The sequence below is a fragment of the Muntiacus reevesi genome, chromosome 1 (genome assembly GCF_963930625.1).
Source record: "Muntiacus reevesi chromosome 1, mMunRee1.1, whole genome shotgun sequence".
NCBI lineage: Eukaryota > Metazoa > Chordata > Mammalia > Artiodactyla > Cervidae > Muntiacus > Muntiacus reevesi.
The window spans coordinates 43,363,811-43,390,291 of record NC_089249.1 but is presented as its reverse complement, the minus strand read 5'-3'; the positions used below and the strand labels follow the sequence as shown (position 1 = coordinate 43,390,291).

At 41.6% G+C, this 26,481-nt stretch overlaps 1 protein-coding gene across 4 annotated transcripts in view; it reads right to left on the bottom strand.

The window, feature by feature from the left end:
• The window catches only part of STYK1 (serine/threonine/tyrosine kinase 1), a 50,400-nt gene extending 33,202 nt beyond the window's left edge, over nt 1-17,198 (bottom strand). Inside the window, exons 1-2 of one of the 4 annotated variants that reach the window (XM_065922380.1) lie at nt 17,177-17,198; nt 16,932-16,964 (exon numbers count right to left, since the gene is read on the bottom strand). The gene's annotated coding sequence lies outside the window, so the exon portion shown is untranslated. Of the gene's footprint in view, nt 1-16,769; nt 16,856-16,931; nt 17,066-17,176 lie in introns of those variants that run through there. The other 3 variants (XM_065922414.1, XM_065922370.1, XM_065922387.1) reach the window with 3 other exon arrangements.
• Between the last annotated feature and the right edge of the window lie 9,283 nt (nt 17,199-26,481).

Below are 26,481 nucleotides of genomic sequence, written 5' to 3'. Positions count from 1 at the left end.
ATGTAGGCGTGTATTTTATTAAATAGCAGTGAACAATTCTACTGGCTTGTTATCTTAATATAGCCTCAGTGCAGCCCCACAGTGGCCCCACCTCAGCTGTGCTTCCTGCTCTGAACTTACATGCATGAGAAAGGTGCTTTGTTTTCAGATGCATCTTTGCTTGAAGTCGTTTATATCTTCCACAATAAAGACCCAAAAGGCATAACCCTAGGCTTTGGCTACCTTTCAGTATTTTCATTACAAATCTCAGAAGTATAGCCCAGTGAATTTTGAAACACAATATACCTGTATTGTTGTTGGTTATTTTCTCAGTCATGTCTGACTCTGCAACTCCATGAACTGCAGCCCACCAGGCTCCTCTGTCCGTGGGATTTCTCAGGCAAGGATACTGGAATGGGTTGCCAGTCCATACTCCAGGGGATCTTCCCAACCCAACTCCTGTCTCCTGCATTGGCAGGCGTATTCTTTACCATTAAATCAGCAGGGAAACTCCAACATACCCGTTTCTGCCATTAATTAGCTCTGTTCTCTTGAGCAAATTACTTAATCTCTCTTATCTCTCTTAATCTCATTTTTTTTCATCTGTTAAACTGAGTCTATAGTATTATCTATCTCCAAGAGTCACTGTAAGAAATAAATGATACTTAGAACAATACCTAGCACATAACAAATAATATTTATTGCTAATTATTCCTGTAATAATTATATAAATAAAATATTCCCATAATAATTGCTACTATTATTCTTCAAATTATGATATCTACAAGTGATTTCTCCTTTTGGATAAGATTTTCATCTTAGGCAGTATTAATATAATGACATAATACCACAATTAGAATACTTATATGGCTATGGATCACAGGAATAATAAAATTACTTCCTGAAATTTAAATTTAATATGGGCTTCCCTGGTTTACAGAAGGGACTTCCCTGGTGGTCCAGTGGCTAAGACTCTGCGCTTCCAATGCAGGGTTTCTGGGTTCAATCTCTAGTCAGGGAACTAGATCTGCATGCCACAACTAAGAGTTTACATGCTGTACCAGAGGCCCAACACAGCTAAATAAATAAACCAGTATTTTTAAAAATATCCTTACAGTAAATATTACCTAGGTTTCTACTACAATTTTCTCACCTTCCTTCTGAGAAGTACCTGCTTTTTATAAATGTTAAATTTTCAACTCTCCTACTCTCTTTTAAAAATTGCTACATGGTTTGAAATTTAAATATCATATACTTAGAATAAAAGTAAATAAAACAGATTTCAGATTTCCTTTTCCAGACTCTAACCACCCCCAATTTAAAACCAGTGTGGTCAAAGGAACTTTGTAAAAGTTTCAAAGCCCAAGATGATGCATCAATTAAGTCAGAATCAAGAAACAGTCTTAGGAATGGGAGCTGAGTCCTGGGATCTGTTAAAGCTCCAAAAGTTAATTCCAACATGGATCCAATTTTGGGAACTTTGCCTTAAACCCTCACCACCTTCCTTTCTTATTTAATACAGATGTAATCCATCAGGCTCTAATTTAATAATAATGTTCTAGATTGGCTGCTGGGTTTATTATCTTCTCTCTCGCTCTTGCTCTCTCTCTCTCTCTGGCCAAATTTTATCACTTCCCTGTGTTTTAATTCCTAATCTATAACACCATGGATTATGATTATCCTTGCACTATATAATTAGAGACATTCTGATAAATGAGATAAAACATGTGAAAGGACTTTTAAAGTTTTAGAATAAAAGGATTTCAGAAACCCAAGGTAGAATTATTCCCCTCCCAACACACACACACACACATATACATACACACACATACACACATATACATACTCATATATACACACATGTGCACATGAATACATAAACATATGTACATACATACACATATATACACACACAAACACAGGCCCACTGCCATCTCTTCTGAAGAATCCTGGCTTCCCACAGGTAAAGCTTTTCTATAGTAAGACCTGGGGAACTGTTAAGCCTTATCTATATATTCCAGAGAACTTCAAGACAACTCTGCTCACTGCCCCATCATTTACGAGTCATACTTTTTCTCCTTTCATACATCACTGGGGCTTCTCAGAAGGCGTGGTGGTGAAAAATTTGCCTGGGGCAATGCAGGGGCTGTAGGAGACCGTGGTTTGATCCCTGGGTCAGGAAGATCCTCTGACATAGGAGATGGCAACTCAGCCCAGTATTTTTGCCTGGAGGAGTCCATGGACAGAAGGGCCTGGCTGGCTGCAGTCCTTGTAGTTGTAGAGTGGGACACAACCAAGCAGGCACTTGTGCATCTTTCCCTCAAAATGGCTCTGTAAACCAGTCCTTCTACTAGAATCTCGGTTTGCTGTCAGTAGATTGAGATCTATAGGAAAATCAACAAATGTAAGTGTACCTGCACAAAGATGCAAAAAGCAGTTTAAAGCAAAGTGATGCAAATGTTGCCTGAAGCACCTGCTCCTGGGTTGTTGATTCATCCTGGGAATAAAAATGTGGCAGTGACATGAACCTTACTTGATCTTATTTTGCTTGATCTTACTTTTTGAAATGAAAGAACAAAAGATGGGACTTGCCTGGTGGTCCAATGGCTAAGACTCTGAGCTCTCAATGCAGGGGGCCCAAATTTGATCCCACATGCCACAACTAAAAATCCTACATGCCTCTACTATAACCTGATGCAGCCAAACACATAAACAAAAAATAAATATTTTTAAAAAGAGCACAAAAGAATTAAAACAAAGAGAAGACAAGAGAACAAAAATCATGAGGTTTGTGTCTACACTCAGGAGGAAAAGCCTCAGAATTTTTGCCTAACATTTATTTAATTGAACAACAAAAATATATTAAGTACTGTTCACCATCCCTTGCTCCGGTTTCCTCCATTTGAGCTTCCCAGGTAGCATTGTGGTAAAGAATCCGCCTGCAATGTGGGAGACCTGGGTTCGATCCCTGGGTCAGGAAGATCCCCTGGAGGAGGAAATGGCAACCCACTCCAGTATTCTTGCTCGGAAAACTCCACAGACAGAGGAACCTACCGGGCTACCATCCATAGGGTAGCAAAGAGTCAGACATGACTGAGCACACAATGTATTTTTGGAACTTTTTCCAGAACCCAGGTAAGAAGATTCAGTTTAGGCATTCCATGTTATCTCCCTCCTTTCCCGATAAACCCAGGCTCTTTCCCTGAATGAGCATGGAGCGGAGTTCAGACAATAAACCAAGTGAAGCAATCTGCTTTGGACTCCACCCTTAACTGATACAAATTAGCACAGCTTTCTTGACACTGGTTTGTGCTTCCTACTACTGCCTGGTACATTTTATGGCATATAGTTAAAACGACAAACATTTATACAATGCTCACCACCTGTCAGGCACTGTTCTAAACACTTCACATAAAGATGAAGGAACTGTGTCACAGAGAGGTTAAGTAACTTGCTGTGGATCACACAGTTAGTAAGCAGGGATTTGGAACTTCAGCCCAGGTTGTATGGTTTTAGAATCAGTGCTTTTACTTTATACTATACACTGCTCCCCTAACAGATTCTCAAAAATAATTATTTAAAAAATTAAAATTGCCTTTAATATTGCTTTTGTGGGTTTTGGGGGAAATAAAGTTTACAAAGCGTAAAATGCACCCTTTTAACGTGTACAATTTAGGGGGTTTTAGTATATTCACAAAGTTGTACAACCATCACTGCTATCTAGTTTTAGACTATTTTCATCACATCCCTTAAAAAAAACCCTGTTCTAGGGACTTCCCTGGCGGCACAGTGGTAAAGAATCTGCCTGCAATGCAGGAGACACCAGTTTGAACCCTGGTCCAGAAACATCCCAAGTTCCGAGGAAAACTAAGCCCATGTGCCACAACTATTGAGCCTGTGCTGTCGAGCCTGGGAGCCGCAAATCCCGAGCCCACGAACTGTAACTACTGAAGCTGGGCACCCGAGAGCCGGTGCTCCCCAGAGAAGTCACCGCAGTTAGAAGCCCGTGCACTGCAGTGAAGAGTAGTCCCCCGATTGCCACAACTAGAGAAAAGCCTGGGCAGCAGTGAAGACCCAGGGCAGCCAAAAGTAAACAAACAAATAAATAAAAACCTGTACCAAGAGCAGCCACTCCCCAGGGCCCACCTCCCCACCCCAAGCTCCTGAGCAGTCACTGATCCATTTCTCATCTTTACAGATTTGCCTATTTTGGATATCTCTTATAAATCGAATCATATAATCTGTGACCTTCTGTGTTTGGCTTTAGCAACTTTCCAAGTTTCATCCACTGTATTAGTGAGGGTTCTCTGGAGAAACAACCAATAGGATATATACATATGAGGAAATTTATCCTATATATAATAGGATATATATATATATATATATATATATATATATATATATATAAAAGAAACTACCAGTAGGATATATATATATATATATATATATATATATATATATATATATAATAAGAGGAAATTTGTTACAGGAATTGGCTCAAAAGGCTATGGAGGCTGAGAAGCCCCACAATTTGCCATCTGCAAGTTGGAAAGTCAGGAAATCTGGGACTATAGGGATCCCAGGATCTGAAGTCCAGATTCTCCTTATGCCTATAGTGCATGGTCTTAATCACTGCAGCTTTGTAGTACATTTTAAAACAATTAATTCTGGGGACTTCCCTGGAGGTTCAGCGGTTAGGACGCAGCGCTTTCACGGCCAAGGGCTGAGGTTCAATCCCTGGTCAGGGAACTAAGATCTTGCAAGTTTTTATATACCTTACCTACGGAAATCACTGCTCCCCAGACACCCAAAATTTCTTTAATGTTGAAATAAAAATCACAAAGGTGCAGCACCTAATATCACTATGAAACCACATAACTCAGGTATGAAGATACAGGGACTTTCAACCAGCACAGAGTCCTGTCCCAGGGTTCAGTGAACTTTGTCGCAAGGATTTATCTCACACACTATCTGAATATATATAAACCCACAACCTGTGGCCTGCTGATACTATCAAAGCTTTATTGCTCATCTGTTTGTAGATAATCTAAGCTCATACCTTTAAATTGGCTTGCCTCTATTCCCCAGTCCTTGTTACCTCAGCCAATTAAAAATAATTTTAATAGCAACCCGAAGGGGTGGGAGGGGTTCAAGAATGAGGGGATATATGTATACTTATGGCTAATTCATGTTGTTGTACGGCAGAAACCAATAAAACATTGTAAAGCAATGATCTTCCAATTTAAAAGAATTTTAAAAAAAAAAGAAAAAAAAAATAGCAGCCCAAGATGAGAAGATCTAGAAAGATTAAGGTAGTGGTGGTGAAGAGGAGGTGCTTTACAGATAATTATAAAATCACATTTCATTTATCTGCATTTTTTTCCAATCTTGAAAACTTGGCGTGCTCTTCAAAGTTATCTTCAGTTTTATGAAAGAAAGCCACTTCAGAACAACCCATGACCATTTTAACAACTTCATAGCGCATGTGGAAAATAAGGTCTAAGTGCAAAGGTGACTCATCTAGGGTCAGAAAATAAATCAGAGATCTAATCGGATGTGGGACTTTCTGATCATGAATCCATTATTACTCTTAATGAACATGGGTGAGGACAAGAAAAACAGGGTGAGATTTTGAGGTCATTTAGTGTTAAGGGAGTTATTTGGGTCTCAAGAAGGAATATATGTTTACATATGGCTGATTCATCTTGCTATGCAGTAGAAGCTAACAAAAAACTGTAAAGCAACTCTACTGCAATAAAAATTTATTAATAAAAATAAAAGAAGGGATGCAAACATGCCAAGTTCAACTCTCAGTGTCAAAAAATCATTCTCCTCCCACACTGTAATTGAAGAAACCAGCACTATCTCCTGGGTCACTTCAGTCAAACACACCTCCCTGCTAAAGAAACTCTAAAAAGAGCAACCCTGCCTTCCATTTCTTAGTCTGCTCTACAAGAACACTATGAGATGCAACATGAATCCCACAAATGAATTCTAAAAATGTACAATCGGAAGAGCCTTTTGAAATCAATCACAAAAACCTAGCCTCCGTAACTAGCTGATGAGGAAACAGGCCCAGGGTTCAGGTTTTTTCCAACAGCTAATTAGCACTTGAGCTAAGACTAGCCTTGTGTACCTTGAATGTTCATCTGGTCCTCTTTCATTATAATTTTCCACCCTTTAAAAGATTGACTGGGGAAAAAAAAAAAGGCTGACTGGGTATTGGATCTCTATTTATCCAGTTTTGTATGGATGAGGATAAGGAAGATGATCGTAGTTCTTAGAATTCATCATGTGCCTACAGTTTCATAGTTTCTTCTGCCTGTCAAGCCTTTGGGTTTTATATGTGTCTGAATTAACATTAGGAAGTCTACCGCATACATTTCTCAGGTTGAAGAGACTTTACAGTCCAATTGTATTTTCATTGCTGGCACTGCACGGCTTTAAGAATGTTCCAGTGAATATTCTGCTTATTTATTCCTCCACCAAAACTCATTTTGATTCATACTAAGAGGTCAGCCCTAAAGAACACTAAAGGGGTCAGGGATTGGGACCCATGGGAAAGACCACGGAGGTAGCAGGGCAGCTTCAAATCAGACTGGTTTGATCTGTGGTGTTTGCTTATAAATCTGATGGAAAGCAAGGCAGTCAAGACAGATTTTCAGCATTCCCTTAGCTCCCCGCCCCCTTCCTTGAACCACAAGCCAAGCCTGTCACTTCTACTCAGATAAACAAGCCCTTCCCCGCTGCTGTAGCCTTTAACTAGTCTGAGGCAGCACTGACTTTGGCCTCTGGCTGGTGGGACATCACACAACACTTAAGCAAGGGGCAGTGGACACTTGCTCTGTCTGGGCTATGCTGACCCCATCAGACTTAAAAGTGACTTTAGAGAAGCTGATCTTAAGGACACAGACTTGGGGTGGTTTGGTCTATGATGGGTCTTGAAAACTGATTACTATCACAAAAAAAAAAAAACCTGCTTAGGGTCATTTCTCTAAACTCCAAATTATCATCTTTGGCAAATATTTTTCATCATTCAGGTGACAGCATAATATGAATATAACATCTATGGTGTCTCCCAGAGTTGTTCACCACAACAGCCCATGTGTACCTAACAAGACAGTACATTTGGTTAAATCATTCAAAACTGATGTTCTGGTGAAACCTAATAATTTTGAAGTTTTCCCCAGGAAGCTAACTGACTTCAAATATGAGTATTATATATGTATTACTGACATTTTCCTATGGCCACAGTGTACGTGGTTCAGTGTAAAGAATCCACCTACCAAACAGGAGACACAGATGCGATCCCTGGGTCAGGAAGATTTTCTGGAGAAGGAAATGGCAATTCACTCCAGTATTCATACCAGATCCCATGGACAGAGGAGCCTGGTGGGCTATAGTCCATGGGGTCTCAGAGTTGGATACAAATGAGCAACTAAACAACAATGGCCCTTTGAAGCACTTTTTTTCCTTAAACTTTAGCACCCCCTACAATTTCTTAGAATTCTAACATAACCCAGAATTACATACATACAATAATTTTAATTTAGATCAATGTTCTGAAAACAGCACCATATTTCTACACATTTTGTTAACTGACAAAATACAAGTTATTTATATACACAATGGTATGCGTGTAAAAATAGGGTAGTTTACTATGACTGGAGGTGAAAGATGTTAACAGCTGTATAAGAAAAACATTAAAGCAGGATTTCTTCTCATTTATCATTCTTACCAGTAATTTAGTCCATAAAAGTATAAACCTGTAGGTATAAAAAATTCAATCACTGTCTTCAAGATGGTGTGATCACTCAGTTGTTAAGAATTGGTTTTACTGAGGGATTTCCGTAGCAACTTAGTGGCTAAGATCCCACACTTACAGTGCACACGGGGACGAGTTTGATCCCTGGTTGGAGACTAAAGATCCCACATGTTGCATGGTATAGCAAAAAAAAAAAAAAACCACACACACACACACAAACAAACCAGAAACTGGTTTTATTCAGGTGGTGAGGCCCTGAGGGTGGAGTAAAAGAACCTGAACTCACCTCCCATCACTGAACTCACCTCCGATCACTGAACTCACTGGGACACCAAAATTACAACTATTTACAGAGCAACTATAGCTAAAAATGACCTGAGGAAGAGCAGGAAAGGTTTTTGACAATTAAAGCTACAAGAAGGATGATGAATAGGAGAAGCAGAGTAGGAGAAGTCAAGACCCACGCCTGCAGCTGGGTACCCCACAAACTGGAGGATAGTAACTATTACAGAAATTCTTGCCAAGTAGTGGGGTTCCGAGTCCCAAACGAGGCTCCCAAGCTTAGGGTTCCTGAACCACTAGAAAGACAAGTACCCAGAATATATGGCTTTGAAGGTCGGTAGGACTTCCCTGGTAGCTCAGCTGGTAAAGAATCGGCCTGCAAGGCAGGAGACTGCAGTTTCATTTCTGGGTTGGGAAGATCTGCTGGAGAAGAGAAAGGCCATGCACTCCAGTATTCTTGGGCTTCCCTGGTGTCTCAGCTGGTAAAGAATCTGCCTGTAATGTGGGAGACCTGGGTTCAGTCCCTGGGTTGGGAAGATTCCCTGGAGAAGGGAAAGGCTACCTATTCCCTATTCTGGCCTGGAGAATTCTATGGACTGTATAGTCCATGGGGTCGCAAAGAGTAGGACATGACTGAGTGACTTTTACTTCACTTTCACAGCTTCACTGGTGGCTCAGATGTAAAGAATCAGCCTGCAATGCAGAAGACCCAGGTTCAGTTTGTAGGTTGCGAAGATCCCCTAGGGAAGAGAATGGCTACCCACTGCAATATTCTTGCCTGGAGAATTCCATGGACAGAGGAGCCTGGCAAGCTACAGTCCATGGGGTCACAAAGAGTTGGGCATGACTAAGCGACTAACACACAAATGCTGTGTTAGTTTATATAAATAAACACAGAGAATTAGACAAAATGAGGTTACAGAGGAATACACTCCAAATAAAGAAACAAAATAAAACACCAGAAGAACAAAACTAAATGGAGATAAGCAATATATACCCAACAGTTTAGGGTATTGATCATCAACAATAATAGGAGAACTTTAACACCCTGCTTACATCAATGGACAGATCATCTAGAGAATCAATAAGGAGGGAGTGTGAAAAAAAGGAAACCCTTCTACATGGTTGATGGGAATGCAAACTGGTACAAATACTATGGAGAATAGTATGGAGTTTCCTCAAAAAAAAAAAAAAATAGAATTACCATATGATCCAGCAATTCCCCTCCAGGGTATTTTTCTGAGGAAAAAAATACGAATTCAAAAAGATATACACACCACATATTAATTACAACATTGTTCATAATAACCAAGGTATGGAAATAGCCTAAGTGTCCATAAATAGTGTATTGAAGTGAAAGTGAAAGTCATTCAGTCATGTCTGACCCTTTGTGACCCCATAGACTATACAGTTCATGGATTTTTCCACGCCAAAATACTGGAGTGGGTAGCCTTTCGCTTCTCCAGGGGATCTTCCCAACCCAGGGATTGAACCCAGGTCTCCTGCATTACAGGTGGATTCTTTACCAGCTGAGCTATAAGGAAAGCCCAAGAATACTGGAGTGGGTAGCCTATCCCTTCTCCAGTGGATCTTCCTGATCCAGGAATTGAACTGGGGTCTCCTGCACTGCAGGTGGATTCTTTACCAACTGAGCTATCAGGGAAGGCCTAAATAGGTGGATGGATAAAGAATATATGAGATAGATACACAGATAGATACAGAGAATGGGATATTACTCTGTCAAGAAAAGAATGAAATCTTACCATTTATGATAACATTAATGGATATAGAAGGTATCATGGTAAGTGAAATAAATCATACAGAGAAAGACAAATACCATATGATTTCACTTATATGTGAAATCTAAAAAAGAAAGCAAATGACTAAACCTAGCAAAACAGAAATAGACTCACAGATACAGACAAAAACAGATAGTAGCCAGAGGGGAAGAAGATGAGGTGATGGGTGAAATAGGTGAGACTTCCTGTTATAAAATAAATGAGTCATGTGGATGAAATATATAACATGGGGAATATAGTCAATAATATTGTAATAACTTTGTATGATAACTAGACTTATTGTATTGATCATTTTGAAATGCATAGAATTATCAAATTACTATTTTGTCCACCTGGAACTAACATAGTGTTGTAGGTCAATTATACTTTAATTAAAAAGAAAACGAATTAGTTATGTTGGCAACTGGCTACCTCAATGCCAGAAAGGGTTATTATTATAAATTAGAAAACAAATTAAGTGGTATAACTGGAGTATACGTTGCCCAGTTCACCTGGAGTTGTAGGCAGGGGAAAGTTGTGGAGAAGACCCCCTGAGCTTAGAAGCGTAACAGTAACTTTAGGAAATTGAGCTGAAGTCAAGGCATGGATAGGAACCCCTTCACTTCATCCCCACTTCCTTTTCCTTATCCAGAGCTGACAGTCTCTGCAGCTAAATTCTAACCTATTCGCCCCATGATCATTCTGGTTAGGAAACTCAGAGAACTTACAAGAAATTCAAAAATAAAAGACTCAATTTTTTAATCGAAGAAGCTCCCAAGATTTGCCAGTCTATCTTAACCCTTCATTTTCTAAGACAGAAAGATAATAATCACAATAAAACAATAAAGCACACTGACATAATACCTTGTTCTTGGCTAACAAAAAGAGTGCCAGTGCTTAAAACAGATTTCAGGTCCTTGGACTCCTTCCATTCTACACAAGACTCTTTCCACGCTACACAGGTATCTGTGTAATATCTCCTTTCCCTTTGTGTACACTTATTCCCTTCTACTTTTATTTTCCATAGATGATAGGCTAATACAAAGACTGAATACCTCACCTACTTATTCAGTACTTAATCAGTTTGCCTACAGTCACCAGTTTCTTTCCAACCAGATAGTAATTCCCTTGATGGCCCACTCAGCTTCTCTATGCCCTTTTATTGCCTGCATGCATACATGCCAAGTTGCTTCAGTCCTGTATGACTCTTTTCGACCCTATGGACTGTAGCCTGCCAGGCTCTTCTGTCCATGGGGATTGTCCAGGCAAGAATACAGGAGTGGGTTGCCATGCCCTTCTCCAGGGATATTGCTGACCCAGGGATCAGACCCACATCTCCAGTGGCTCCTGCGCTGCAGGCAGATTCTTTACCACTGAGCCACCAGAGAAGCCCTTGCGCTCTTATTAGCACAGACCGGAAGCAGACACAGAGAGGTAGCCTGGTGGGGAGCTAGAAGAGAAGCATGGAAGTCTCCATAAAAATAAGAATTTGGGGACTTTGGCTATTTTCCTCCTAGCTGTACCCCTAACAATTGGAAACAGGGCTTTTTGCAGGTGAATTTCAGTGTGGGTGTGTTACACATTACAGTAGCTTAATGCCTTTATCACCACAACTACCGATAGCTGTCAGTAACTAGTGGGAAGAAAGCTTGGTTTCAAATGTGTGAATAGCTCAGAGGAGGAGAGGATTCAAACCAGGAGTCCACAATGACAGAAAGAAAAGGGTAAGAAAGGAGACAAAATGGGAATAAGGTTGAGGGACTGATGAAAAGGAATAACAAATTAAGAAAAAGAGGAACTTCCCTGGTGGTCCAGTGGTTAAGAATCCACCTTCCAATGTACTGGGTGTGTGTTCAATTCCTGGTCAGGAAACTAAGCTCCCACATGCCTTGAGGCCAAAAAGTCAAAACATAAAGCAGAAGCAATATTATAACAAACTCAATAAAGACTTAAACATATGGTCCATATCTTTAAAAATCTTAAAAAAAAACCAAAACAGCAAAAGGGAAGACAAAGATGGCATCAAGATGGTGGAGTAGGAGAAGGTGGAGAGCACTTCCCCATGAACACATCTAAGATTCATCTACATATGGAACAATTCTCACTGAAAACTAGAGACTGACAGAAACCAAGTTCCTGCACAACCAAGGCTGTAAGAAAGATGCACACGTAATCTAGTAAGAAGAGAGGAAATGTGATCAGATCAGGACTTGGGAGGAAAAGGAAGATCACACGGGTGGAGAGCCATGCTGGGGAGTGTGCAGTTCAAGCCACATATGGGCACCCCAGTCCTGGGGTCCTCTGTGGGGAAGATGAGTCCCCTTGGCATGTGGGAAGACCACCAGGACTAACAGGAGAGCAGTGGGGAACCTGGACTCACTCATGAGGCATGCACATGTGCTGGCCTGCTCCCACAGGAGGAGTGGAGGTGCAGTGGCCCCAATTTTCCTGAGAAAATGCATGCTCCAGCTGAAGCAGAGAGAATGAGCCAGCCACCATTTACCCTGGGTCATAGCGTGACACTAGATCTGGGTGGCCATGACCAGGAAGAAAGTTCAGCTGTGGGAAACTCAGAGGTGACCTGGGTGCGGCAGAGCCTGGGTGAGGCAGCAGGAGCCATTGTCAGAGCTTATTCAACAGTACCTCAGAAGCAGCCCAGATCTTTCAGTCATGTCCGACTCTTCGCGACCCCAGGGACTGAGCCCGCCAGGCTCCTCTCTCCATGGGATTCTCCAGGCAAGAATACTGGAGTGGGCTGCTATGCCCTCCTCCAGCGGATCTTCCCAACTCAGGGATGGAACCTGAGGCTCCTGCATTGCAGGCAGATTCTTTACCACTGAGCCACCAGGGAAGCCCCCGCCCCAGCTCACTCCCCAGTAAATACCTCAGGTTCCTGCGAGCCCTGCCTGCCCTGAGGTGAGGCTCCACAGGGAGGGGCAGTGTCAGCCGTGAGGGACAAAGGGACTTGAACCCAAAGCTACATCTGAGCAGAATGAGGGAAACGACTGCAGGCATCGGCACAGGCAGCACATCAGAGAGAGTTCGGATATCTGTCTGTGACTGGAATGAGCAGACAGACCCCACGGATCCCCTTGCTTCAGCACTACTCCCTGTAGGACAAGGGTCCCAGAAAAAAGAGGGGGGAAAACACACACTCACAGGAAACAGGGGCTTCCCTCGTGGCTCAGGGGTAAAGAACCCACCTGCCAATGCAGGAGACACGGGTTCAGTCCCTGGTCCAGGAAGATACCACATGTTGTGGAGCAACTAAGCCCAAGTGCCACCTCTGCGGAGCCTGTGACTAGAGCCCGGCAGCCCCAGTGACTGAGCTCACGCACCGCAACTACTGAAGCCCACGCGCCCTAGAGCCCCTGCTCTTCAATGAGAGAAGCACCGCAATGAGAAGCCCAAACACCACAGCGAAGCCTAGCCCTGCCCGCTGCAACCAGAGAAAAACCTGAGAGGCAACAGAGGGACAACACAGCCAAAATACATAAATAAATAACATTTAGAAAATAAATAAAAGGAAACAGAGCCAGCTTGGCCCAGCCCTCAGGGCTTCGGCTTCAGCAACTTGGAATCAGTCCTGATCCACAATAGAGCAGTGATGGCCACTGGGAAGAGGGGAAGTACCCCCTCATACCAGCTCGAGCTCTCACCCCTCCATGTCCAGCCTGACCTCTTATCAGGATGGCAGCTTCCAGCACACCCTGAGGAAAGATGTGATTACATCTACACTAAATTTAGCTCTCCCACCAAAGGCATAGGGCACACATAGTCTACACAGAAATGCTCCCACACAAGAACACCCCTTTAAGACTGCAGAGGTAACTGTTTCATCTGAATTTAGGTCAGAGAAAGTCAAACCAAAAAAAAAAAAAAAAAGGCAGAGGAACTGCTCTCAACTGAAACAGCAAGAAAAATACTCTGGAAAAAAAAAAAAGAACAGAAGTAAGCAATTATCAGAGAAAGAATTCAAAGCATTAGTAATAAGAATGCTAACTAAATTAGGAAAGGGAATAAATGAACACAGTGAGAATTTTAACTAGAAAATACTTTTAAAAACTCTAAAAAATGGAGAATTCAATAACAAATAAAAAGCACAGTAGAAAGAATAAACAGCAGATTAAGTGGTAAGGAAGAATGCATAAGTGATCTGTAAGATAGAATAATGGAAATCACTCCATCATAAAAGTAAAAAGAGAAGAAAATTTTAAAAAATAAAATCAACCTAAGAGGTCTCTTGGATAAGATTAAGTGCAACAATATTTGCATTAAAGGGCTTCCAGAGAGAGAGAAGAGAGAGAGAAGGGGATCAAAACTCATTTATAATCATTTCAAAAAGAATAAAACACCTAGGAATAAACCTGTCTAAGGAGACAAAAGAAATGTACTCCAAAAACTATAAGATGCTGATGAAGGAAATTGAAGATGATACAAACAGATGAAAAGCTATATCATGTTCCTGAATTGGAAGAATTTATATGGTTAAAATTACCATACTAACCAAGGCAATTTACAGATTCAATACAATCTCTGCCAAAATATCAATGGCATTTTTTACAGTTGTTGTTCACCAAGTCATGTCCCACTCTTCGTGACCCCATGGACTGCAGCACACCAGGCCTCCTTGTCCCTCACCATCTCCTGGAGCTTGCCCAGGTTCATGTCCATTGATCGGTGATGCCATCAAACCATTCTTCATGGAAGTAGAACAAATAGTTAAGAAATTGTTATAGAAACACAAAAGAGCCCAAATAACCAATCTTGAGAAAGAAGAACAGACCTGGAAGAATCACTCTTCCTGACTTTAGACTAGACAGCAAGTCTATAGTAATCAAAATAGTACGGTATCGTTGACTCAGTGGGCATGAACTTGGGCAAACTGTGGGAGACAGCGAGGGACGAGGAGGCCTGGCCTGCTGCAGCCCATGGGGGTCACAGAGAATCAGACACTGAATAGCAACAACATTAAGCAGTGACATCAGAACATTTCCTTATGCAAGAATAAATTCAGAATGGTTTAAAGACCAAAATGTAAGACCTGAAATCATAAAACTTCTAAAAGAGAACATAGGTAGAACACTCTTTGACACAAATTATAATGATATTATCTTGTATCATTCTCCTAAGACAAAAGAAATAAAAGCAAAAATAAAAATAAAAAAAGAAATCAAAGCAAAAAAACCAAATGGAACTTAATTGAACTTAGAGGCTTTTGCACAGCAAAGGAAGCACCAAAAAACAAAAAGACAACATACGGAATGGAAGAAAATGTCTAAAAATGATACAGCTAACAAAGGCTTAATATCCAAAATATACAAACAGTTCACACAACTCAATATTAAAAAGTAACCTATCAAAAAATGGTCAGAAGACCTAAGTAGACATTTTTCCAAAGACATACAGATTGCTAAGAGGCACATGAAAAGATGCCCAACAACACTAATCGGCAGGAAAATGCAAATCAAAATCACTGTAGCCACACACCTGTCAGAATGGCTGTAAATAACAAATGTTGGAAAGGATGTAGAAAAAAGGGAACTCTTGTACACCCTTGGCAGAAACAAAAATTGGTGTAGCTGCTATGGAAACAATATGGATGTTCCTCAAAAAACTAAACATAGACTGACACTCTTGCTGTTTAGTCACTGAGTCTTGTCTGACTATTTTGTGACCCCATGAACTGCAGCCCACCAGGCCCCTCTGTCCATGGGATTTCCCAAACAAGAATAGTGGAATGGATTTCCATTTCTTTCTCCAGGGGATCTTCCCAATCCAGGGATTAAACCTACCTCTCTATTTGCAGGTGGATTCTTTACCACTGAGAGACCTGGCAAGCCCTAGAACCACCATATTACCCAGCAGTTCCACTCCTGGGTGTCTATCTGGAAACACAAACACACTAATTTGAAAAGATTCATGTACCCCAATGTTCAAGGCAGCATTTGGTACAATATACAAAGTATATTGCAATAGAAGCAACCCAAGTGGCAATCAACAGATAAGTGGATAAAAAAGACATGGTATAAATAAATAAATAAATATATATATATATACACACACACACACACACACAGATATATATAGCTGAGTAATTTTACTCAGTATTGCTAAGCCATAAAAAAGAATGCAATTCTGCCATTTGCAGCCATATAGATGAACCTAGAGAATATTATGCATAGTGAAATAAGTCAGACAGAGACAAATACTGTATTCACACTTACTTGTGGAATATAAAAAATAAAACAAATGAATGTATATAGCAAAACAAAACAGACCCACAGATATGAAAACAAAACTAGTAGTTACCAGTGGGGAAAGAGAAGGGAGAAAAATCAAGACAGGAGTAGAGGATTAAGAGACACAAACTAGTCACTATAAAATAGACAAGCATACTGTACGGCACAGGGAATTATAGCCATTATTTTGTAATAACTTTTAATGAGGTAATTAAAACCTATAAATATACTATGAAAAAATCAATCACTATGCTGCACATCTGATACTAATATAGTACTTTAAATCAACTACACTTCAATACAAAGAAAAAGAGAAAACAAATTAAGAAGAAAACCGAAATCCCGGTAAACAAAGACTACCATATCACACTATACAATTTTTAAGCATAATTACAGATATTATCTCATTTAAATATCACAACAACTCCAAGAGATAATTACCATTCTTAATTATGCCTAGCAGATGAGGACCTGAGCTGAGCCCAAAGGCGGGCTGAACGACCTTACTGGCCTTTGACAAGTAGCTCCTGTACTTGACTGTTTCTATCTCCCCTCTCTGGATGGCTTCCTCTCCAGGAATACACAGAGACCCCTCATCCCTTCGCTTTCTGGCTGTCTCTCTCCTTGCCCAAATTGCTGAAAATTGCCAAAATTCTGTCTTAAAAAAAGACAGAAGCCAAAACCCTCGAGATCCCTGTTCCGAAGAAATACAGATTCATTCACCTGGTGATTGTTGCTTGTTCACATAAAATACAAACAGCCACTCACAGCCATCCCCCTTTCGGCCGCCTCCCTCTTTTTCTTCCCAAAACAGCGAAGTCCACCCCTGACTGCATCACCACCATCCTCCTCTCACCCTTCATACCCCCAAACCATTTCCACTACCTTGTCCTTCCTCCGGCTCCTCCTCCGGTCACTCTGTATTTCAGATGAAACTGGCTCAGCCAGGGAAGGGAAAAAAAAAAAAAAAACTCGTTTTGGGCAGGGCAAGTAATGCCGGCCTCAAGGAAATGCTTTTCAGTCCCTCCTTCCCACCGTGGGGCGTGGCCGCGGGCAAAGGATGGAGTTTGGGCGGGCTTCCCACAAAAGGAAAAGGCTGCGGGCACTGAGGTTTCCGGGCCTCACCACACCTGAACCAGCAGGAAACCTCTGGTGAAACTGTAAAAGCTGGATTGTTGCTGATCAACCTATTCATTTCCTTCTCGAGCGATTGCTGGACGGTCAGGTGTAGAAGACCTGCCTGTCCAGGTGAAAATGCAGTCACGATGAGGCGCAATAGCGCCACCTTCTGTGCGACTCAATAACAGCTGCCTTCTTCGGTACTCAAAGTAGCCAGGATTTGACCTTGGGCTCCGGGACAATCGCAACCCCAAACCTTTACTGAGTGCACCAGTTAATACTGACCATGAGGCAATAGACAGGGAACAACTGAACATAAAAAGCTCAGGAGTAAGTAATCAATCATTCACAAATACTTTTAAAATAATCTATGTGCTGGGTTCTCCTCTAGGGATACAGTGATGGGCAACCTACTTAGGTTACTGGCCCACAAGGAATTTACAATCATAGGAGACCCTGAAGAAATGATTCAGCTGGGAGAACTCCAAACTTGATACTATCACCGGATACACGTCCTACTCAAGAAATAGAGATCATATAGTGTATAAATGGCTTACTTGCTCAGCATTGTTAGCAAACCAAGCAGAAACTGGGAATCCTTAGAAAGAATTTGGGTACCATGTGATGTCGACCATTTGAAGACTGGGGCACTTCAGTTCTCTGGAGTCTTTGCTATTGATAGTTTTATTTCCTTCAGAGCTCTTTTAAAATAGGAAGAATTGTACTGCATGCCACTGAAGTGTACGTTTAAGAATGGTTGGTGGTTAATTTTATGTTATGTGAATTTTACCTCAATTGAAAAAAATGAAAGAATGAAGTCTCATCTGTCAAATTTTCTTCCCATCCTTTATGTCATAACTGATGAATAAAAGTCAAATGAACAAATCTGAGCTTTATGTTATGGCCTCTTCTACTCAGCTTCTTGATCTCCTCAAAGTAGAGACTGTGGCATACTCATTTTTGTAATTCCTGCAACACCTGCTTATCTTGCTGAATACCCATTCTGATACACAGAATTCTGTTTAAATATCTCCTTTTTGTAAAGGAGTCACCATAGTCACAAAAGTTATAACCTCTAAGATCTAGAAAAAATTTTAAATATATGTAGATAGAACAAAGGGGGATTCAAAAATGTATACCCTAATCTTAATGAACAATTCAATACATGGTGAATTTTTAAATTTTCTGAGATAGAGAGAATTCTGGAAATAATAATGCTCAGACATGGAAACACCAATATACATACTAAATAGAAAATCCTCATTAAACAAAAGATATAAGCAGGAGGTATACATGTGTGATTGGTTCCACACATTTACACGTGAATAAGGTGACTGGATCATTCTTATTTTGCTCTTCTCTCCAAGTGTTCATTCTCTTATAATTTCCATCATTACCTCTGTCTCACAGCTATGGCCCTCTTATTCATTTTCAGCAATCTTCAGTTCATCCATCCTTACCAGATGCTTATTTCTTCCTCACCATTAATTCAATCAGCTTAAAATACACTGATTTATTTATTTTTGGGCCTTCATTGCTGCGTGCAGACTTTCTCTAGTTGCGGTAAGTGGGGGCCACTCTTTTGTTGGGGTGGATGGGCTTCTCGTGGCAGTGGCTTCTCTTGTGGCAAAGCACAGACTCTAGGCATGCAGGCTTCAGTAGCTGTGGTCCACTGATTCTGTTGCTCCGAGGCATGTGGGATCGTCCCATACCAGAGATTGAACAGTCCCCTGCATTGGCAGGCGGATTCTTATCCACTATACCACCAGGGAAATCCCAATCTGCATTTATTGAATGACCATTTTCTGCTCTGCCAGCATTTATTGAGTGTTAAGTATTGAACAGGCTTCCCTGGTAGCTCAGCTGGTAAAGAATCTGCCTGCAATGAAGGAGACCTCAGTTCGATTCCTGGGTCAGCAAGATCTTCTGGAGAAGGGTAGGTCTACCCACTCCAGTATTCTTGGGCTTCTCTGGTGACCCAGCTGGCAAAGAACCCACCTGTAATGCGAGAGACCTGGGTTTGATTTTAAGTTAAATTCTACCTTAATTGATAAAAAGTTTTGTCATATTAAAGAAAAGAAGGACGTGCACTCATCTTCTCCTGCGAGAATTGCAAAGTTGCAACTCACTGCTGAACAAGCATCGACAGGAAAATGTTGGATCCCACCAAAAAAAGATACCCCACGTCCAAGGACAAAGGAGACGCCCACCAAGAGGGTAGAAGGGATGAAATCACATTTAGAATCAAACCCCATACCTGCCAGAGGTGCTCAGAGGGCTCAAACAAAACCTTGTGCACACCAGGACTCAGGGATCCCACAGAGACTGAGCCAGACCTTTGAGGGTTTGTCCCTGCTGAGACATGGGTCAGCGGTGGCCTGCTGGAGACAGGGGCTCTGGCTGCAGCAGACTTGGGTCACACAGTGTGTGGCATAAGCCTTCTTGGAGGAGGTCACCATTAGCCCCAACATAGAGCCACCGAGCAGACAACCTACAAACTGCAGAACAATTACACAAAATAAATTCTCACACTGTTGAAAAAGCTCCAGGACCAACAACAGATTTCCCAACCTGGGGATCTGCCAAAGGGGCTGAGAAGCCCCAGGGAATATGACTTTGGAGGCCAGTGGGATTTGATTACAGAACGTCCACAGGACTGGGGACACAGACTCTTGGAGGACACAGATGAAACCTTGTGCACACCAGGAGCCAGGAGAAAGGAACAGTGTCCACACAAGAGGCTGAGCCAGACTCGCCTGTGAGTGTCCCGGAGTCTCCAGCAGAGGTGTGAGTCGACAGTGGCCTGCTGCAGGGTCAGAGGCACTGAATACAGCAGTGCATGAAAAGTCCTTTTGAAGGTTGCCATTATCCTCATTACCCCTACCATAGTTTGGCCTCGGGCCAAACAACAGAGGGGGAACACAGTCCCTCCCATCAAGAGAAAATAACATTAAAGATTTACTGGTATGAGCCTGCCCTTCAGAACAAGACTCAGTTTCCCCCAAAGTCAGTCTTTCCCATCAGGAAACTTCTATAAGTCTCTTTTCCTTCTCCATCAGACGACAGACAGAATGAAAACCACAATCACAGAAAACTAACCAAACTGATCACATGGACCACAGCCTTGTCTAACTCAATGAGACTATGAGCTATGCCATGTAGGGCCACCCAAGATGGACGGGTCATGGTGGAGAGTTCTGACAAAACATGGTCCCCTGGAGAAAGGAGTGGAAAATCACTTTAGTGTTCTTGCCTTGAGAACTCCATGAACAGTATGAAAAGGCAAAAAGATCTGACACTGAAAGATGAACTCCCCAGGTTGGTAGGTGCCCCATATGCTACTGGAGAAGAGTGGAGAAATAACTCCAGAAAGAATGAAGAGATGAAGCTGAAGAGAAAACAACTCCCAGTTGTGGATGTGAGTGGTGATGGAAATACAGTCCGATGCTGTAAAGAACAATACTGCATAGGAACCTGGAATGTTAGGTCCACGAATCATGGTAAATTGAAAGTGGTCAAATAGGAGATGGCAAGAGTGAACATCGACATTTTAGAAACCAGTGAACTAAAATGGACTGGAATGGATTTAATTCAGATGACCATTTATGTACTACTGTAGGCAAGAATCACTTAGAAGAAATGGAGTAGCCGTCATAGTCAACAAAACAGTCTGAAATGCAGTATTTGGGTGCAATCTCAAAAATAACAGAATGATTTCTGTTCATTCCCAAGACAAACCATTCAATATCACAGTAATCCAAGTCTATGTCCCAACCACTAATGCTGAAGAAGCTGAAGTTGAACGATTCTATGAAGTACCTAGAAGACTTTCTAAAACTAACACCAAAAAATGATGTCCTTTTCAGCATAGGGGACTGGAATGCAAAAGTAGGAAATCAAGAGATACTTACAGTAACAGGTAAGTTTGGCCTTGGAGTACAAAATGAAGCGGGGCAAAGACTAACAGTTTTGCCAAGAGAATATACTGGTAATAGCAAACACCCTCTTCCAACAACACAAGAGACGACTCTACATGTGGACATCACCAGATGGTCAATACTGAAATCATATTGCTTATATTCTTTGCAGCTAAAGATGGAGAAGCTCTACACAGTCAGCAAAAACAAGACCGAGAGCTGACTGTGGCTCTGATCATGACCTCCTTATTGCTAAATTCAGACTTAAATTGAAGAAAGTAGGGAAAATCACTAGACTACTCAGTTATGACCTAAATCAAATCCCTTATGATTATACAGTGCAAGTGACAAATAGATTCAAGGGATGAGATTTGATAGACAGAGTGCCTGAAGAACTATGGACAGAGGTTTGTGAAATTTGTGACAGGAGGCAGATATCAAGACCATCCCCAAGAAAAAGAAATGCAAAAAGACAAAATGGTTGTCTGAGGAGGCCTTACAAACAACTGAGAAAAGAATACCCATCTGAATGCAGAATTCCAAAGAACAGCAAGGAGAGATAAGAAAACCTTCCTCAGTGGCCAATGCAAAGAAATAGAGAAAAATAATAGAATGGGAAAGACTAGAGAGCTCTTCAAGAAAATTATTGATACCAAGGGAACATTTCATGCAAAGATGAGCCCAATAAAGGACAGAAATGGTAGGGACCTAACAGAAGCAGAAGATATTAAGAAGAGGTGGTAAGACTATACAGAAGAACTATACAGAAAAGATCTTCATGACCCAGATAACCACGATGGTGTGATCACTCACCTAGAGCCAGACATCCTGGAATGTGAAGTCAAGTGGGCCTTAGGAAGTATCAAAGCTAGTAGAAGTAATGGAATTCCAGGTAAGCTATTTCAAATCCTAAAAGATGATGCTCTGAAAGTGCTGCATTCAATATGCCAGCAAATTTGGAAAGCTCAGCAGTGGCCACAGGGCTGGAAAAGGTCAGTTTTCATTCCAATCCCAAAGAAAGGCAATGCCAAAGAATGCGCAAACTACTGCACAATTGCACTCATCTCACACGCTAGTAAAGTAATGCTCAAAATTCTCCAAGCCAGGCTTCAACAGTATGTGAACCGAGAACTTCCAGATGTTCAAGCTGGATTTAGAAAAGGCAGAGGAACCAGAGATCACATTGCCAACATCCATTGGATCATTGAAAAAGCAAGAGTTCCAGAAAAAACATCTACTTCTGCTTTATTGACTACACCAAAGCCTTTGACTGTGTGGATCACAATAAACTGTGGAAACTTCTGAAGGAGATGGGAATACCAGACCTCCTGACCTGCCTCCTGAGCAATCTGTATGCAGGTCAGGAAGCAACAGTTACAACCAAACATGGAACAACAGACTGGTTCCAAATTGGGAAAGGAGTACGTCAAGGCTTTATATTGTCACCCTGCTTATTTAACTTATATGCAGAGTACATCATGTGAAATGCGGGGCTGGATGAAGCATAAGCTGGAATCAGGATATCCGGGAGAAACATCAATAACCTCAGATATACAGATAATACTACCCTTATGGCAGAAAGTGAAGAAGAACTAAAGAGCCTCTTGATGAAAGTGAAAGAGGAGAGTGAAAAAGCTGGCTTAAAACTTAGTATTCAAAAAAACCAAGATCATTGCATCTGATCCCATCACTTCATGGCAAATAGATGGGAAACAATGAAAACAGTGACAGACTTAATTTTGTTGGGCTCCAAAATCACTGCAGATGGTGGTTGCATTCATAAAATTAAGAGACACTTTCTCCTTCGAAGAAAAGCTGTGACCAATCTAGACAGCATATTAAAAAACAGAGACATTACTTTGCCGACAAAGGTCTGTCTAGTCAAAACCATGGTTTTTCCGATAGTCATATATGGATGTGAGAGTTGGACCATAAAGAAAGCTGAGTGCCAAAGAACTGGTACTTTTGAACTGTGGTGTTGGAGAAGACTCTTAAGAGTCCCTTCGTACATCTGTGTCTCTTTTTCTGTTTTGCATATAGGGTCATCATTACCATCTTTCTAAATTCCACATATATGCATTAGTATACTGTATTAGTCTTTATCTTTCTGGCTTACTTCACTCTGTATAATGGGCTCCAGTTTCATCCATCTCATTAGAACTGATTCAAATGAATTCTTTTTAATAGCTGAATAATATTCCGTGGTGTATATGTACCACAGCTTCCTTATCCATTCATCTGCTGATGGGCATCTAGGTTGCTTCCATATCCTGGCTATTATAAACAGTGCTGCGATGAACATTGGGGTGCACGTGTCTCTTTCAGATCTGGTTTCCTCAGTGTGTATGCCCAGAAGTGGGATTGCTGGGTCATATGGCAGTTCTATTTCCAGTTTTTTAAGAAATCTCCATACTGTTCTCCATAGCGGCTCTGTGGGTGAAGATGAGGGTGGGATATTTCAAGAGAACAGCATCGAAACATGTATATTATCTAGGGTGAAACAGATCACCAGCCCAGGCTGGATGCATGAGACAAGTGCTCAGGCCTGGTGCACTGGGAAAACCCAGAGGAATCGGGTGGAGAGGGAGGTGGGAGGTGGGATCAGGATGGGGAATACATGTAAATCCTTGGCTGATTCATGTCAAAGTATGACAAAAACCACTACAATATTGTAAAGTAATTAGCCTCCAACTAATAAAAATAAATGAAAAAAAAAAGAGTCCCTTCGACTTCAAGGAGATCCAACCAGTCAATCCTAAAGGAAATCAGCCCTGAATATTCATTGGAAGGACTGAAGCTGAAGCTGAAGCTCCAATACTTTGGCCATTTGATGCAAAGAACTGACTCACTGGAGAAGACCCTGATGCTGGGCAAGACTGAAGGCAGGAAGAGAAGGGGATGACTGAGGACGAGATGTTTGGATGGCATGATTGACTCAATCGACATGAGCTGGAGCAAGCTCCGGAAGTTGGTAATGGACAGGGAAGCCTGGCATGCTGCAGTCCATGGGGTTGCAAAGAGTCAGACACGACTGAGTGGCTGAACTGAACTGAACTGAACTGAACTAAAGTATTGAACAACGAGAAGTCACACTGCAATATACACCAGGGGCTTCTTCATTCTGCAGTTTAGTCCACACAAATCTTCACAAGATCCTCTAAATACCTATAACAGCACTCATGCACGTGTTATTTAGTGTATCCTGTCTGATTCTATGACTGAGGAATTCCAGTTTGAAGACTGGTGGGATGAACCTCCTGAAATCTATTTACATGAGACAGGGAGCAAGAGGCTTTGTCCAATGAAAATAGATCAATGTTCAGTCCTGTGTCTGTGTCCTTTGGCCAAGACCTCACAACTAATACCTTAGCCAAAGGAAAGGCAACTGTGAATATGACTGTATAGTTATTTTACAAAACAGGAAAAAAAAAAAAAAGGCAAAAATGCTACCATAGACCTTGTGTCTACCTAAGACACTGCTAGACATTGCTCCAAACATTGCTTTAGAGCTGTTTCAGGGGGAAGTTAACAGAAAAGTGAGGCAAATGGATTCTTCCAACTTTACCTGAAAACAGTCCATCTTCACCATAGGAGGGCAGCAGGGGATAGTACACAGCTTCACAGGCCCTGAGGCTTATGGAGAAGATTTGCATGGCACGTGAAAGCAGAGCAATGTTGATGGAAGCTATAAACAGAGTATGCAAGAGACTCGCTGTGGCGATGCCTCACACCTAAATGAAGTGTCTTGGGCATCGGAAGAAGGGCTTTCCTAGTAGTTTAGTCGGTAAAGCATCCACCTGCAATGCAGAAGACCTGGGTTCAATCCCTGGGTCAAGAAGATCCCCTGGAGGGGGAAATGGCGACCCACTCTGGTATCCTTGCCTGGATAATTCCATGGACAGAGAAGCCTGGCAGTCTATATAGTCCATGGGGTCGCAGAGAGTCGGACACGACTAACATACACAGGCATTGAAAGAACGATGGGTGCACGCTCAGTTGCTCAGTCATGTCCGACTCCTTGCGACCCCAGGGTCTAGCCCACCAGGCTTCTCTATCCATAGGACTTTCCAGGCAAAAACACTCGAGTGGGTTGCCATTTTATCCTCCAGGGGATCTTCCTGACCCAGGGATCAAATCTGCATCTCCTATATTGGCAGACAGATTCTTTACCACTGAGCCACCTGGGAAGCCCTGGAAGAACAGTAGATGTTGCCAACCAAAAACTGTCACTCACCATCTGGCTCTACAAGGATGAAGTCTGACCACAGCAGTCCCCTGACCTTCCACACACCTGCAAGGAGTCCAGGGTGGACACCAGGAATGAGGCTCTCCATGCTCTGGAAAAAACTAGCAAACAGGACTCACATAGTTAGATATTTTCAGATGATTTTATGAGCCCAGTTTCTTGCATCTTCTGTTATCTAGGAAAGCGCTAAAATCATTTGAGACATTTGCTGCTCATGATTAGCAGCAACCCTCTGCCAAAATTTGTGCTTGATTGCGTGGAGCCCCGGCCCTTTCATTAGTATCTTATTTTTACTGACCTTCCTTTTAATTCTTCAGAACAGTGAAGACTGTTCCATCTACTGGCTGGCTGATAGCAGGACAAGTTGAAACTAGGTATTAAGGACAGCAGACCCATAGCACAGGAAGAGATGTTATTCCTTTAAGAAGCCACTGGGAAGGGCTTCCCTTGTGGTTAAGGTGGTAAAAAAAAAAAGCCACTGGGAGGAAAATTGTCCAGGGGAGTCACCCACTGAAACTCGTCCTTAAGAAGAAAATGTGTTATAGTAAGCCACTGAAATGTAAGCTGGTGTGTTACAGCGGCCTGAATTAACTACCCTGAGGAATGCAGACATGTTAATGCCATTTTTCATCTCAGGCTTCCACATCATTACATGCTTCCACGTCATACCCTTCTTAAAGGAATACTGCCCACACTACAGGAGCCGGGCGAGAGCTCACGTCACCCACGTGGGTTTCAGCTCCCTTAGAGTTTCCTATCTCCCATCCCGAAAATCAGGATGATTCTGGATCTAGCTTATCAGCTAAAATGAAATGCTTTCACCCTGAGGAAATCACAAAGGTGAAAAAGTCTTCACCACTTCCTCTGGCAAGATTACCCCGTTTTCAGAGATTTCTATCAGCACCTGCTTCCTTTTTAGAAGTTTCCTATTAAGTAAGACATTGATTTCTATATATACATATATATTACCTATTACATAAATATATGATGCCTATATAAAATGATTTTATATATATAAAGTCATTCCTGTAGAGTTAAGAGATGTTTTCCTCTTTTCAACCACAACCTAGTACTACTCTGGGATTTAGTGTATCAGTTCTAAGATTCAGAGACTTTGCTGGTGGCTCAGATGGTAAAGAACCTGCCTGAAGTG